At 40.6% G+C, this 15130-nt stretch overlaps 1 protein-coding gene across 10 annotated transcripts in view; it reads right to left on the bottom strand.

Annotated features, from left to right (window-relative positions):
* Window positions 1–15130, bottom strand: part of LOC123757285 (high affinity cAMP-specific and IBMX-insensitive 3',5'-cyclic phosphodiesterase 8B) — a 787483-nt gene that overhangs the window by 61274 nt on the left and 711079 nt on the right. The gene's annotated exons all lie outside the window — the stretch shown is intronic.

Raw genomic sequence — 15130 nt, 5'->3', positions numbered from 1 at the left:
TCGGCTCTATTGCAACAAAAGTAAGTACAATAGAATTTTTTTTTTATTTTTCCCGTGATCAGTGAACAGAACTTAACAGATTAGCAAAAAAAAAAATTTTTTTTTTTTTCAAAATGACATGCGCCTGTGCGGATGGCAGGATATTAGACCCCGAGCATGTTAAGGGTTAATGGTTGCGAAGCCTACAGTTGTCCTACATCGCTAATTTTGGTATCTTTGGAATCGCAATAAAATTCTCTACACGGACATATGCATATGAATGTTTAATATAGGTAATTGCCCACCCGCAAGAGTGTGTGAAGTGGAGAGTAGTTAGCCGCGAGCGCACTGGCGAAAACACAGGGGGGAAATCATGCTTGGAAAGTTTATACGTTTCCTGACCCTACTTTTCTATGTACGTATTTCTTTTTTATACCAATGTGTTCGCAATAAAATTTTCTATAAGATGAACTGTATAACATTTGTACAAAGCATGTGTAAGAGAAGCGCCAAATATAGAACCACGTCGCTCAGTATGCGTTCGCGGCAGAAACGAACGCATTGTTTTCGTTCGTTTCATGTTTGTCATGTTTATACTTGTTGAAATATTTTATAATTTGTATGACAGTGATCGCAGTAAAATTCCCTACACAGACATATACATAACACATGCAAATATTTCCCACGTGTTGGATATATCAACGGCTAAAGGGAACCCACTGCCACACGCTCGCCATACCCCCAAACATACTTTGTGTATTTTTTTTTTACTCATAGAAGTTTATGTGATATAATATTCATTCTGGTACCAAAAAATTCGCAAATAAATTCTCTACAAAACAAAAGTATCCCCATCCATTTCGGTTAAAAAATGGAATTTATAGAAATATTTTTTCGATGGACGAGAAAAGTAGGCTGTTATGCGGAATCGTAAGAAAAAACGGCGACGAGTTATCTCTAATCTAAAGCACGAAAGTGTTAACTGTAGCCTCTGTTTAACGCGACAGTAAAATGTGTACTTGGATGAAAAAACGATTCTTCGCGGCGGGGGATCGTATTCCAGGGACCATAGGATTAAGGACTTGCCCGAAACGCTACGCATACTAGTGGCTGTACAAGAATGTAACAACTCTTGTATATATCTCAAAAAAAAAATATTATGGTATTTGTAGGCGATGCTGTGGTCACAAGCTGAACAGCGGTGCTGTGAGCTCGTGCTGCGTGCACCAGCCTTGGTGGCTTGCTCAATAATGACGCTGTAACACCCAAGAATGTTGGCCTGGATTTTTTTTCTAGGTGGCATCTGGCAACTATCGGTCGTGGCTGTACTATAGCTGCCCCTATCCCAGGCGGGGCGTTTAAATTATAGCGCTAGACACGAAATCATATATAAATGATATGCGCGGTTTCGGTTTTGTCACTGATATCATTTATATATGATATGCGTGGTTTGAGGGTTAAGTTTTATTCTAAGTGGGTTTTTTTCCCCACCTCTTCTTGCCCGAAACGCTATGCGTACTAGTGGTTTTAGGTATTGTATGTACTACCTCTATCTTTAAATCTAACAGAATATTTGTACTGTAACTCTGCAACTATGTATGTACTGTTCCTAAATAAATTATTATTATTATTATTATTATTATTATTCTCACACAAATATAAGACATCAAAAGCTTCCAACATCTGCCAAATTCTGAACATTAGATGCGCCACGGCGAATGCCGTATTTTTCGACATCACCACTTATGCAGTCATCGGGAGGAAAAACCATGCATACTGCACGTAACATGAAGATAATTAAGGGGGTCTTTACTGCTGCCATTTTTATAGATTGGAACAACGTTAGCCTTATTCCACACATCAGCTACGCCTGTACACAGGAATGCCTGAAAAATCAGTTGAAGTGGAATGCTGAGCTAAGGTTCACATTCTCTCAGAACCCATGGTGAAACTCGATCTGGACCAACTGCTTTGTTCTTACTTAGCTCCTTGAGCATTTTTCCCACTTCGTCTCTAGACCCCTCTATGTGCTCCAACTTGTTCTCTGGAATTCTTATTGTGTTTGGTTCCCTGAAGATTTAATTTTGTACAAACACAATGTTACTTTTTGTTTAATGTTTCACACATTTCATTTTCATTTTCTGTGAATTTGTTTCCAATTTTCAATCTCTGAATCCTTTAACCTTTAACTGCAATTTATTGTTTATGAATTTATAGAACAGCTAGGGCAACAAAACAGCCCTCAAGTCAACTATTTCCTTAACAGCATGAATTCCTATATGCTCGTCCCCACAATCACCAGGCCCGCTCGATTCACTCAAACATTCGCTACTACCCTGGATCACTTATGGACCAACATAACAGCTCCCCTCACATCTGGTGTAATCACTGACAGAACAGCTGACCACTATCCTACCTTCCTTGTAGCGAAAATGGCCATAACACCACCAGCTAATATGAAAATTACCTTTAGGTTACACAGTTAAGCAGCAATAGGCAATCTCACAAATGCCCTCCTCAAAATAAAGTGGGAATCTTAATTTAATAATACACAGCATATAAATAATAAATAAATAAATAAATGTTTATTTAGGTAAGGCACATACAAGAGATTTTACAAAGATTGATGGATTTATAGATAGAGCTAGTACATACAATGCCTAAAGCCACTATTACGCAAAGCGTTTCGGGCAGGAAAAACATTAATGACTAAAGCTTAATACTAATTGTGTATAAAGAATGAAATGTGTTTAGAACAAATAAAAATAGAGATAAAAGAGGGGGAACATGGCTAAAAAAGCAGCACAAATACAATTAAGTCGACAAACAGCATTGTTTAAAAAAACAGACATAGGTTGACAATAGAGGGGCATGGTAGGTTACAGGGAATTAATTAGGTAGTGCTTCGTTTTTATCTTAAACTGGTTGAGAGAGGTACAGTCTTTAACATGGTTGGGAAGGTCATTCCACATTCTGGGTCCCTTGATTTGTAGAGCATTTCTAGTTTGATTAAGTCGTACTCTTGGAATATCAAAACTATTTATTTCTGGTGTGGTGCTCATGAGTTCTGTTACAACCTTCAATGAAGCTTTTGAGGTCAGGATTGACATTACAGTTCAGCCTTTTATATATGTATAATACACATAAGAGAATGTGCAGTGACTTAATATCTAACATATTCAGAGATTTGAGTAGGGGTACCGAGTGATGTCTGGGGCCAGAGTTGGATATTGTCCTAATAGCAGCTTTATGTTGAGTAATTAGGGACGTAAATGATATTGGGTAGTAGAACCCCAAGCAGAAATACCATAGTTGAGATATGGATAGATGAGGGAGTAATAGAGAGACACCAGGGCAGGGCGGAGTACATAATACCTGATCTTAGAAAGAATGCCAACAGTTTTTGAAACTTTTTTTTTTATATTTTTTTTATATATATAAATTCCTTAACCCTTTAACTGTGAAACGCACCTGCAGGCCCACATCTGGGGTGCACTACGCGCCTCCGGGTATTTGTATTTTTCACGTTCCATTCAAATCTCCTGTGGCTACATGGGGTTCACATCAGCTTCCTCAGGGCTCTTGTAAAAAGACACCATCTTTAAAAAAAATCGTGGTCCACATTCCCAGGTGTGAGAGCCTCAGTAGTGAGTGAGCAACCAAGGCTGGTGCAGGCAACATGAGCTCACGGCACTGCTGTTCAGCTTGTGACCACAGCATCACATAATAATGTCAAATATATATATAACTTGCATTATTTAGCCATGATAGTATTACAGAAGAGCCTGAGTGTGATAATGACTGTGTACAATGTTCAAATATTAGTGATTCAATGCTGTTCACGATGTTCGCAGAGCTAGCCACAGCACCACAGCATTATTTCGTCCATCTAGGAATCTTCAAACGACTTCTTAGGTTCCTTTACAAAAAAAACTTGTGGTCAATTATGTATTTACAGGATTTAGTGACCAGTATTGTGATAACAGCTGGATTGTGGTGATAATGAGCAGTGTGTGTAGTATTGTGGGAGGAGTATTTGTGATGAGGGAGCGAAGGAGAGAATTGAGGTAGTCTCATGCACTGTGTGGTAGCCACTCTTGTTTTGCTCATCATATTAGCTTAGTGGTTTGCTATGGTGAACACATATGTACATGGGTATATACAATGTGTGTATATACCCCATGTACATGTGCGTAGTATTGTGGGAGGAGTAATTGTGGTGAGGGAGAGAATCGAGGTAGCGTCACTGTGTGGCAGTCACTCTTGTTTTGCTCATCATACTAGCTTAGTGATTTGCTTTGGTGAACACATTTGTACATGGATATATACAATGTGTGTATATAGTGTAGTAACAGCAACAGGAATATGTTGGGAGGAGCTATTTTGGTGAGGGAGGTGACGTAATTGTAGCGTCGTCTGCTGGCTGCTGTGTGATTTCTAATGCAATGTATGGTGGCCACTGTAAAGTTTGGACATAATACCGGCTTACTTTCATAGTTCTGGTGAATAAAACATGTAGATAGGTATACATAGCATGTGTAAATAGTGTAATACAAACAATAACAGTATAGTTGGGGGGGCAATGTTGGCGAGTAAGATGTTGGAGGAATGAGGGAGAGACTGGATGTTGGAGGAGTGATGGTGTGGCAGCTGACACTCGCAGAGTACTGAGTGTGTTCGTGGTAAATGTATATAGTGTGAGATAGTGTATAGTGTGTAAATATACATAAATTAGCATAATACAATGGAAATATATGCCGGATGTGTACTCATGTGTCATGCACGTAACAGTGTCTTCGAACAGTACGGATGTTCTACTGCCATAATACAGTGTACGTGTTCATTATACATAGGATTGGCACGTAAAAGCATATAAAATGTATTTGGAACTGTTCGCAGAAAATGAACAAAAATATATTTGCTGCAACTCACGCAACCTGCCCTGAGCGCCCTACCGGCCCCGGGGGCGTATGCCACGGGCGACCAGGGAATGATGACGTCATGCACGAACTTACAGACCCCCATAGCAGCTAAAGTATTTACAATTTCGACCTTCTGTTACTATACCCTTACTCAGGGAAGGGTTTTGGACACTTTAAAAACAGAAAATAATATTTTCCAGAGATTTTATTTCCTGCGCACCTGGGGGGGGGGGTCATATTTGGAGGCTGTACAGTTAAGGGGTTAAGAACATTATGTGAGGAGCCTATGCTACACTTTCTAACTTTAGAATTGCTTTTAACCCTCAAAGTGCGCATCACATCATATGACGTGTTGGACGTTGTTCCAGTCAACTGCGCATCACGTCATATGATGTGTTGGAGTACTACGCAAGATTTAAACGGCCCGCGGATACACGGGGTTCACCACACCTTCATCAGGGCTCTTGTAAACAGCCGCCATTTTAAAAAAAAATCGTGGGCCAAACTCTCGGGTGTTATTGGCCTCAGTATTGAGTGAGCAACCAAGCCTGATGCACGCAGCATGAGCTAACAGCACTGCTGTTCAGCTTGTGACCACAGCATCGCCTAAAAATGCCAAAATATACTTGTTCATGCTATTATGTAGCGATATTATTACAGAAGACCCAGGACTGTGATAAAACTGACCAGGGTTCTGATAATAGCAGGATTGTGGTGATATTTAGTGCTGTGCACCATGGAGGGAGGAGTAATGCTGTGGGAGGGAGGATGGTGGCGATGTCTTCTGACTGTGTGTGGCCACCTTTTATTGACTGCACTCAGCATACCAGCTTAGTGGTTCACTATGGTGAACACAAACGTAGATACTTATATATAACGTGTGTATAGAGGGTATAAACAGCAAGAGAAGGTTTGGAGCCGCCATTTTGGTGAGGGCAGTGGCGTCGTCTGCACGATGCCACCGTGCAGACGACGGTGTTGTTTACTGGTTACCACGATGGTCTTTGGGCACCATACCAATTTATTTGTACAAGTATGGTGAATAAAACAGGTACATATTTATATATAATGTGTGTATATAGCGTAATAACACCACACAGTATTGTTGAAGGAGAAATATTAGTGCGTCTGGCCTTGAGGGTGGCAGCCATCAGCTGACTGTGTGAGGTCCTACGTCTTTGTGCCTTTTCTCACCATACAAGCTTAGATGTACAGTTATGGTGAACAAAACATGTAAATACTTATATATACCGTGTGTATATAAGATATATAGTGTAATAACACCACACAGTATTGTTGGAGGAGAAATATTAGTGCGTGTGGCCTTGAGGGCGGCAGCCATCAGCTGACTGTGTGAGGTCCTACGTCATTGTGCCTTTACTCGCCATACAAGCTTAGATGTACAGTTATGGTGAACAAAATATGTAGATACTTATATATAACGTCTGTATATAGTGAATTATAGAAAAAACAGTATTGTGGGAGGAGAATGTGGGTGAGTCAGATGACTGGAGGGAGGGTGGGAGTGGCTGGCTGGTTCACGGCAGTCACTCCTCATTACTTTTTGACTCATAATAGCTACTTAGTGGTTCGTTATAGTGAACAAAACATGCAGATACTTATATATAACCTGTGCTTATAGTGTAATAACCGACAAAGTATTTGTTCACTGATTGATGAACATAATTGAATCAACAATATGCACACCATATTTTTGAGTACAGCAATGATTCATTCATTTTATTATATAAATATATCAAACTACACACTATTGAATAATATTACAGCAAAAAAACTATGAAAAATCAATCAGAGACATTGAAATAATTAGGTAATTATCTCTTTGTGGCAACTCCGGCCTGACAGCTGGCGAGCAACAGACCACCTGGGACGCATGCTGAGTCAGCGCCTATAATTTGCCAGACTTCCCCGCCCTATAGCGGGCAATATATGCCACTTACGATTTTTTTATTATTTTTCCCGTGATCAGTGAACACAAATTAACAGGTTAGGAAGAAAAAATATATATATTTTTTTCAAAATGACATGCGCCTGTGGGGATGACAGGATATTAAACCCCGAGCATGTTAAGGGTTAAATACAGTTGGTATACTCTCTAAGATCAGATATTATATTCCCTACTCTGATCTCCTCTCACTCTATTATGCACTTATCAACCCCTATCTTTCTTATGGAATCTGTGCATGGGGTTGACTGCTGGCTCGGTTAGTACCGAGTGAGCAATCATGGTTGGCACACGCGCCTCTGGCTCCCAAACACCTGTCTGACGTGGTGATGAAAGTTAACACTCTGTCGGTGAAATTCATATCTTATTGTTTGAAGAACATAAGAGTCATAATATTTGGTGAAGCTAGGTGCAATAAGGACTTAACACAAAGGTTGGATGCAAGTGATACAGCACCTATGAGGACGATAGCGAGTGTATCTAGTTGTAGTTCTGAGCATCACCCTTGCAATCCTATGCTATCTCCAATTTATTTAGATGATACTTAGAGGAATCATTTTCTGTGTTCAGTGATGATGCATCTGATACAAGTAGCATAAATAAACAGTGTTAGCTGTTTTCATGGTGGTATTTTCCATTGATATTTTCAAGAATATCTGAATCTCTTCCTGACTGACAGATTCTCTTTGAGGCTAGCTGAATCTCTTCCTGTGTGGGATCATACAAAGCGAACTTTTCAAGACTACCTTTCAAATTGATCTTTTCAATACTACCGTATGCTTTACAAGCTTGGCTACATACAACCTACAAGTATTAAAGTCAAGGGTGTCCGTAAGTAATTACCTAAGTGTAGTTACAGGATGAGAGCTACGCCCGTGGTGTCCCGACTACCCAACACTCTTTGACATATAACGCTTTGATGCTACTGACAGTTTCGGCCTCCACCACCTTCTCATCTAACTTGATCTAACTGTCTACCACTCTGTTTACAAAAGAAAATTCTTATATTTCTCCGGCAGCTTTGTTTTGTTAGTTTAAATCTATGACCTCTTGTTCTTGAAGTTTCGGGTCTCAGGAATTCTTCCCTATCAATTTTATCGATTCCTGTTACTATTTTGTACGTAGCGATCATATCGCCTCTGTTTCTTCTATCTTCTAGTTTTGCCTATTTAATGCCTCTAACCTCTACTCTTAGCTCTTGTCCTTCAGTTCTGGGAGCCACTTGGTGGCATGTCTTTGCATCTTTTCCAGTTTGTTGATGTGCTTCTTAAGATATGGGCACCATACAACCGCTGCATATTCCAACTTTGGTCTAACAAAAGTCGGGAACAATTTTTTTAGTATTTCGCCATCCATGTATTTAAAAGCAATTCTGAAGTTAGAAAGTGTAGCATAGGCTCCTCGCATAATGTTCTTAATGTGATTCTCTGGTGACAGTTTTCTATCTAGAACCACCCCTAGATCCCTTTCTTTGTCAGAATTCTGTAAAGATTTCTCACATAATTTATAGGTTGTGTGGGGTCTATGTTCTCCTATTCCACATTCCATAACTTTTCATTTATTCACATTAAATTCCATTTGCCAAGTGGTGCTCCATATACTTATTTTGTCCAGGTCTTCTTGAAGGGCATGACAATCTTCTAGGTGTTATATCTTCCCTATTATCTTAGCATCATCAGCAAACATGTTCATATAAGTCTGTATTCCATCTGGTAAATCGTTTATGTAGACAATGAACATTACCGGTGCAAGAAGTGAACCCTGTGGTACTCCACTTGTGACATTCCTCCAATCCGATACATTGCCTCTGATTACGGCCCTCATTTTTCTATCAGTTAGGAAATTTTTCATCCATGCTAGAAGCTTACCTGTCACCCCTCCAATATGTTCCAGTTTCCAGAACAACCTCTTATGTGGAACTCTGCCAAAATCTTTTTTTTAGGTCCAGATAGATGCAGTCAACCCAACCATCTCTTTCCTGTAAAACCTCTGTGGATCGATCATAGAAACTGAGTAGATTCGTTACACAGGATCTTCCAGATTGAAAACCATACTGTATGTCTGATATTATATCGTTTTTCTCCAGGTGTTCTACCCATTTAGTTTTAATTATTTTTTCCAATATTTTGACTATTTCACTTGTCAATGATACAGGTCTATAATTGAAGAGGTCATCCCTGCTGCCACTTTTGTAGATTGGGACGATGTTAGCCTTTTATGTTAGACCTATATTAATCCTGCCTAACTTGTCAAAAATACAGTGGTACCTCACATAACGAATTTAATCCGTTCCATGTTCGTCATGTGAAACGGACGTCATACAAAACGAGTGTCCCCCATGTAACCAGTGTGATGCACTGTGTTTATTGTGAAATTCCCCCAGTGTGCATAACATCAAATGTTCCCCAAAATATCATTTTTCTTTGCAAAATGATAAATTACCATCCCTGAATGTGTCTATGTAAAAATAATTACCAAATTCCACTTACTTTGGCTGTGAGGGCGTGGACAAGGTGCGCTGTGATGTCATCAGGGCCTGGTCGCCCGTGTGTGAAGCTCCCAGACACGGTCACGCAGGCCATTCAAGCACCGCGTGTTGCCACAAATATATTTTCAAATATTTTTTCTATGCATTTCCAATGCAGTTTTATTTGTTTCTTTTGTCGTAAATGATGCATATTTGTGACCTTTACAATATGTATACAGTAGAATGTTCATAATTTTCCATGGAACTGTGATACATGTGTCAGTAATGTGTCCACAATAAATGTTTAGTCACAATATTACGTGGTAAAAATTCACTAAAATTACAATATGTACAGTTTCACATACTATTTACACAGTAACACACTGTATTACACACTCAGTACTTTGGAGGTGCGTAATAATCAACGAAGTAGTCCATGGTACACAGCGCGACTTTGCTCTCCTTGCACCAGCTACAGATAGATTTTCGTTTCCTGTTTCATCGTTCTGTGTGCTTGCAAATAACGCACTCGCGTGCACCCTTGGCTTTAGTACTTGTAGGTGGTATGTAGCCAAGCTTGTAAAGCATAAGGTAGTATTGAAACGATTATAGGAAAAGCTCAATTTGTAAGGTAGTCTTGAAAAGATCGCTTTGTAAGGTCTCACAAAGGAAGAGATTCAGCTAGCCTCAAAGAGTGTCCATCAGTCAGGAAGAGATTCAGGTATTCTTGAAAATATCAATGAACAACACCACCATGGAAGCCACTAACACTGTTCATCTATGCTACTTGTATCAGATGCATCATCACTGAACGCAGAAAACGATTAATCTATGTATCATCTATATAAATTCGAGATGGCAAGGGTGAGGCTCAGAGCTACAACTGGATACGCTCGCTGTATCACTGGCATCCGACCGTTGTGTTAAGCCCTTATTGTGCCTAGCTTCACCAATGTTATGACCCTTATGTTCTTCAAATAGGTTCTGAATTGCACCGACTGAGCGCAGTCTTTCAACACTGTGTGGGACAGGTGTTTGAGAGCCAGAGCCACGTGTGCTACAAATGGTTGCTCACGCAGTACTAACCCAGCCAGCAGCCCTTGTCTTTCATATTCGTTCTAGCAAAAGGTTCATTCAGTGTTTGTTGGGTAGGCTGCTCCATTATGACAATCTTTCTTTGTTTCAAATGTGTTCCATTTGTTTTGTATTTGTCACTTACGTCTCAATAATGGAGCAGCCTACCCGACAAACATTGAACAAACCTTTATGGCATTTGTCCATTTTTCAAATTGTTTAACAGTTCTTTTATTTTTCGTTTTTTATTTTTTTATTTAAGAAACATGGAGCAGCCGACCTGTAGACCACCGAACGAACCTTTTTGACATTTGTACTGGTTTTCAAAATTCTTCATTTTTTTATTATTTACGTTTTTTGTATGTAAGAAACATGGAGCAGCCTACCTGCCGACCACCGAACGAACCTTTTGCTATAAGGCAAATGAAAAATAAATATTGAACACATTTGAAGAAAGGAAAATGTCATAATGGTTTATTCAGTGTATGTAAGGTAGGCTTCTCCATTATTGAGACGTAAATGACAAATACAAAACAAATGGAACACATTTGAAACAAGGAAAGATTGTTATAATGGAGCAGCCTACCTGCCGAACACCGAACGAACCTTTTTGACATTTGTTGTATATCAGACATTTCATTTCTTTTTTCCTACAAAAACGTCAATGCTTTGCAACATCTCAGCAGTCACCCCTTTATATCCCAGCATCATTCACATCTTTAAACAAGAACAACATAATTTATGTGCATCTCGGAGGCGTCTGAGAATGTGCAAGAAGCAGCGCGACCCCACCATGTGGTGTTGACGTTACTCAAACCAGCGTTCGTCATACGGGACGATTTGACGCCGATCGGGCCGTTCGTTACCCAAAATGTTCGTCTTTTGAGGCGATCGTTATGCGAGGTACCACTGTATATGAAAAACTAATCTACAAGCAGCTTTACTCTTATCTAGCCAAACACAATATACTTAGCCCTTGTCAATATGGCTTCAGACCCAAAAAACGCATTAACGATGCACTTATTAGTAGGATTAACTTGATTCATGCAGCTCTTGATAAAAATGAGTTCCCTGTTGGGTTATTTGTGGACCTGCATAAGGCTTTTGACGCTGTCAACCACCAAAACCTTCTCAAATTACATCATTATGGAGTCAGAGAACACACCCTGCAATACCTCAAATCTTACCTTACTGACAGGCTCCAATATGTTTCTGTGAATAATTCAATTTCTCCCACCCTACCCATCAACATCGGTGTTCCTTAGGGCAGCATACTTGACCCTCTCCTCTTTCTCATCTACATTAATGACCTTCCAAATGCCTCCCAACACCTCCAACCAATTGTATTTGCTGAAGACACAACCTTCATTTACTCCAGTCCTGACCCCCTTGCTCTAAATGCCACAGTAAATACTAAGCTAAATAAAGTTCATCTTTGGCTAACGGCCAACAAACTCACCCTTAACATTGACAAAACTTTCTATATTCTGTTTGGCAATAAATCCTCTAATCAAATAAATCGCAGAATAAACAATACCCAAATTTGTAACAAATTAGATGGCAAATTCCTTGGCGTTCTCATTGACCAAAGCTGAATTTCCAGGGACACATTCTAAATATATAAAAAAAAGTTTCAAAACTGTTGGCATTCTTTCTAAGATTAGATATTATGTACCCCGCCCTGCCTTGGTGACGCTCTATTACTCCCTCATCTATCCATATCTCAACTATGGTATTTGTGCTTGGGGTTCTACTACCCAAAATCATTTACATCCTCTAATTACTCAAGACAAAGCTGCTATTAGGACAATATCCAATTCTGGCCCTAGACATCACTCGGTACCCCTACTCAAATCTCTGAATATGTTAGATATTAAGTCACTGCACATTCTCTCATGTGCTAACTACTGCCCCTACATCCATTAATACTAGACTCCCCATAGAACATACATTTATTTGTAACAAGTGGTTGGCCTGACCGGGAGGAACATTATAATTGTAAAAAATTAGATTCTTGAGTGCCAAAACTAAAAATTCTTGTTTTCCGCAGAACGGTTGTGTGTTAGCCTAGGGTCCAGCTCATCTAGCAAAGGATTTATTTTTACTGACTGGACACCTAGCTGGATCTCTTCACAATTGAGGTAAGTGTGGCCTTGTGTTAGGGCCATGCAAATTTTTGTTTTTTCCTATTTTTATTTTTTTTAATATTTTCTTTGGCTAGGAGCTAAATTAATTAGTGATGGAGGCTAAAATGCAGGAACTGGCAAAGGATCCTTCAGTGGTAGAGATCAAGAAGCTTACCAAGTCTAATTTAGTATTGTTAGGCAAGGAATTTGGCCTAGAGTTAAATGACGCGGATAAAAAGTGGACTTTGGTGAATGAAATATTACAATATTGTATGGATCAAGAACTATTGCCAGATGATACACCTTTATGCCAACCTAGCCAAGCGGAAAGTGCAGCTCATAGGGAGAGAGAGATAGCTCTAGAGTTAGCAAAAATAAGACTAGAGGAGCAAAAACTCAAAACCGAGGAGGCTAAAATTAGAGCGAGTGCCACTGGACCACCACCTGCTGGGGATTCAAACCCCAGGCATTATGAAAAAAGCATAACCTGCCTGAATTTTCAGAGTCGGACCCTGAAAGGTTTTTCAACCGTTTTAAGAGATTGGCCATGTCCATGAACTGGCCAAAGGAAGAGTGGGTGAAAATCCTACAGGGAAGACTTAGGAGTAAGGCCCAAGATATTTTTATAAACATGCCTGACGACGAGTGTTTTGAATATGATAAAGTCAGGGAGCGAATTTTAAGGGCATATGAAATTACTCCTGAAGCTTACCGCCAAGCTTATCGCAACCTTAGGCCTACTCACAACCAACCGCTCACTGAATTTGCTAATGATCAAATTAGATTGTTTGATAAATGGATTCGCTCGGCGAAAGCCGAAACATACGAGGCACTAAGGAATGTAGTGTTAATGGAACACTTTATAGAGAATATGCCAGAGAATGTTGCACAATTTATTAGAAGTAGGATAGAGGTAGATTCTAAAATAGGGGATTTGGCCAAGATGGCAGAAAACTACCAGTTGGCGGGCAAAAGGCCCAATAAAAATAATTATACCTCACAGAGTAGCAAAACTTATACCCACAGCCAGTCCAGACCAGCTCATTCTAACCCTTTAACTACTGCACCTTCTGTTTCAGACATAACTAACCCTGTCAAATTGTCTAGCCCCACGACACCTAAGAGTGAACCGAAGGGTAATTCTGTTAGTAATGTCTCTTCTCCCCGACGTTTCTGTGGTCACTGTAAACGTCCAAACCACATTACTAGCCGTTGTTGGCAACTGTACCCAGAAAAAAGACGCAATGCTCTAGTTGTGACACAGGGCTTGAGGCCTTCGGAAGCGTTAGGGAGTAAGACCTCCAACCCGCAGTGGTTGGACTTGCTTACCCCATTCTTATCGAAAGGGAGACTACTTTTGTCTGAGGGTTCTTCCTGGAAGGACGTGGTGATCTTCCGAGACACCGGTGCCATCCAGACTTTAATTTCAGAGAGTGCTTTGCAAGGTGCCGACACTCGACACTGGAGAGGTGGTACTGGTCGAAGGTGTCACTAGTGATACTCGAGCAGTACCCCTCCATAAGGTTACCCTGGAATCTGATTTCCACAAGGGTGTTTGTACAGTCGGAGTCACTTCGTACCTACCTTTCCCTAATGTTGATGTAATAGTTGGTAATGATTTAGCAGGGGATAAGGTAGGGGACTCCAGACTGCCTATTATCTTGCCTACCCCTAAGGTTTGCCTGGATCCACCTGCCGCAGAGGATAATGTTGTGTACCCTGCGTACGCCGTGACCAGGTGTATGGGACTTAAATGTAAGGGCAGCCCTGTGCTTGCCAAGGTGGTAAATCCCGATGACATGAGGAACTTTCCGAGTGGTGAAAGCCAAGTGGACCTTGCGGACACATTCATGGCCCGACTCGATGACGTGGCCGAGGACATTGTGGAGAGCCTGCCACCGCCGCCTACCGAAAGTAGTGGGGAGGTGAAGGAGAACGCCTCCTTCAGTGAGTTACAGAAAGCTGACCCCAGTCTTGCAGAATGTCATGAGTTAGCCAGCTCTAGGGAGGAAATTGTAGAAGCAGCAACTGGGTGCTACTACAATGATTGGATTTTGATGAGAAAATGTAGACCACAGAGTGCTCCCTTGTCAAATGAGTGGGAGGTAGTCCACCAGGTTATGTTGCCGACCTGCTATAGAGAAAGAGTTTTGGCAGCTGTTCATGATGATCCTATGGGGAGACATCAGGGTATTAACCCTTAAACTGCGCAACGCGCCTGCAGGCTCACGTCTGGTTTGCGCAACGCGCCTCCGGGTATTTGTATTTTTCACGTTCCATTCAAAACTCCCGTGGCTACATGGGGTTCACATCAGCTTCCTCAGGGCTCTTGTAAACAGACGCGGTCTTTAAAAAAAATCGTGGTCCACATTCCCGAGTGTGGGAGCCTCAGTAGTGTGTGAGCAACCAAGGCTGGCGCTCGCAGCATGAGCGCACAGCACTGCTGTTCAGCATGTGACCACAGCATCACCTAATAATGTCAAAATATATATATAACTTGTATTATTTAGCTATGATAGTGTTATATTAGAGCCTGAGTGTGATAATGACTGGGTACAATGTTCAAATATCAGTGATTCAATGCTGTTCACGATGT

This window comes from Procambarus clarkii, chromosome 13 (genome assembly GCF_040958095.1).
Source record: "Procambarus clarkii isolate CNS0578487 chromosome 13, FALCON_Pclarkii_2.0, whole genome shotgun sequence".
Taxonomy (NCBI): domain Eukaryota; kingdom Metazoa; phylum Arthropoda; class Malacostraca; order Decapoda; family Cambaridae; genus Procambarus; species Procambarus clarkii.
The sequence above is the reverse complement of the archived record's forward strand: the minus strand, read 5'-3'. Positions and strand labels throughout refer to the sequence as shown.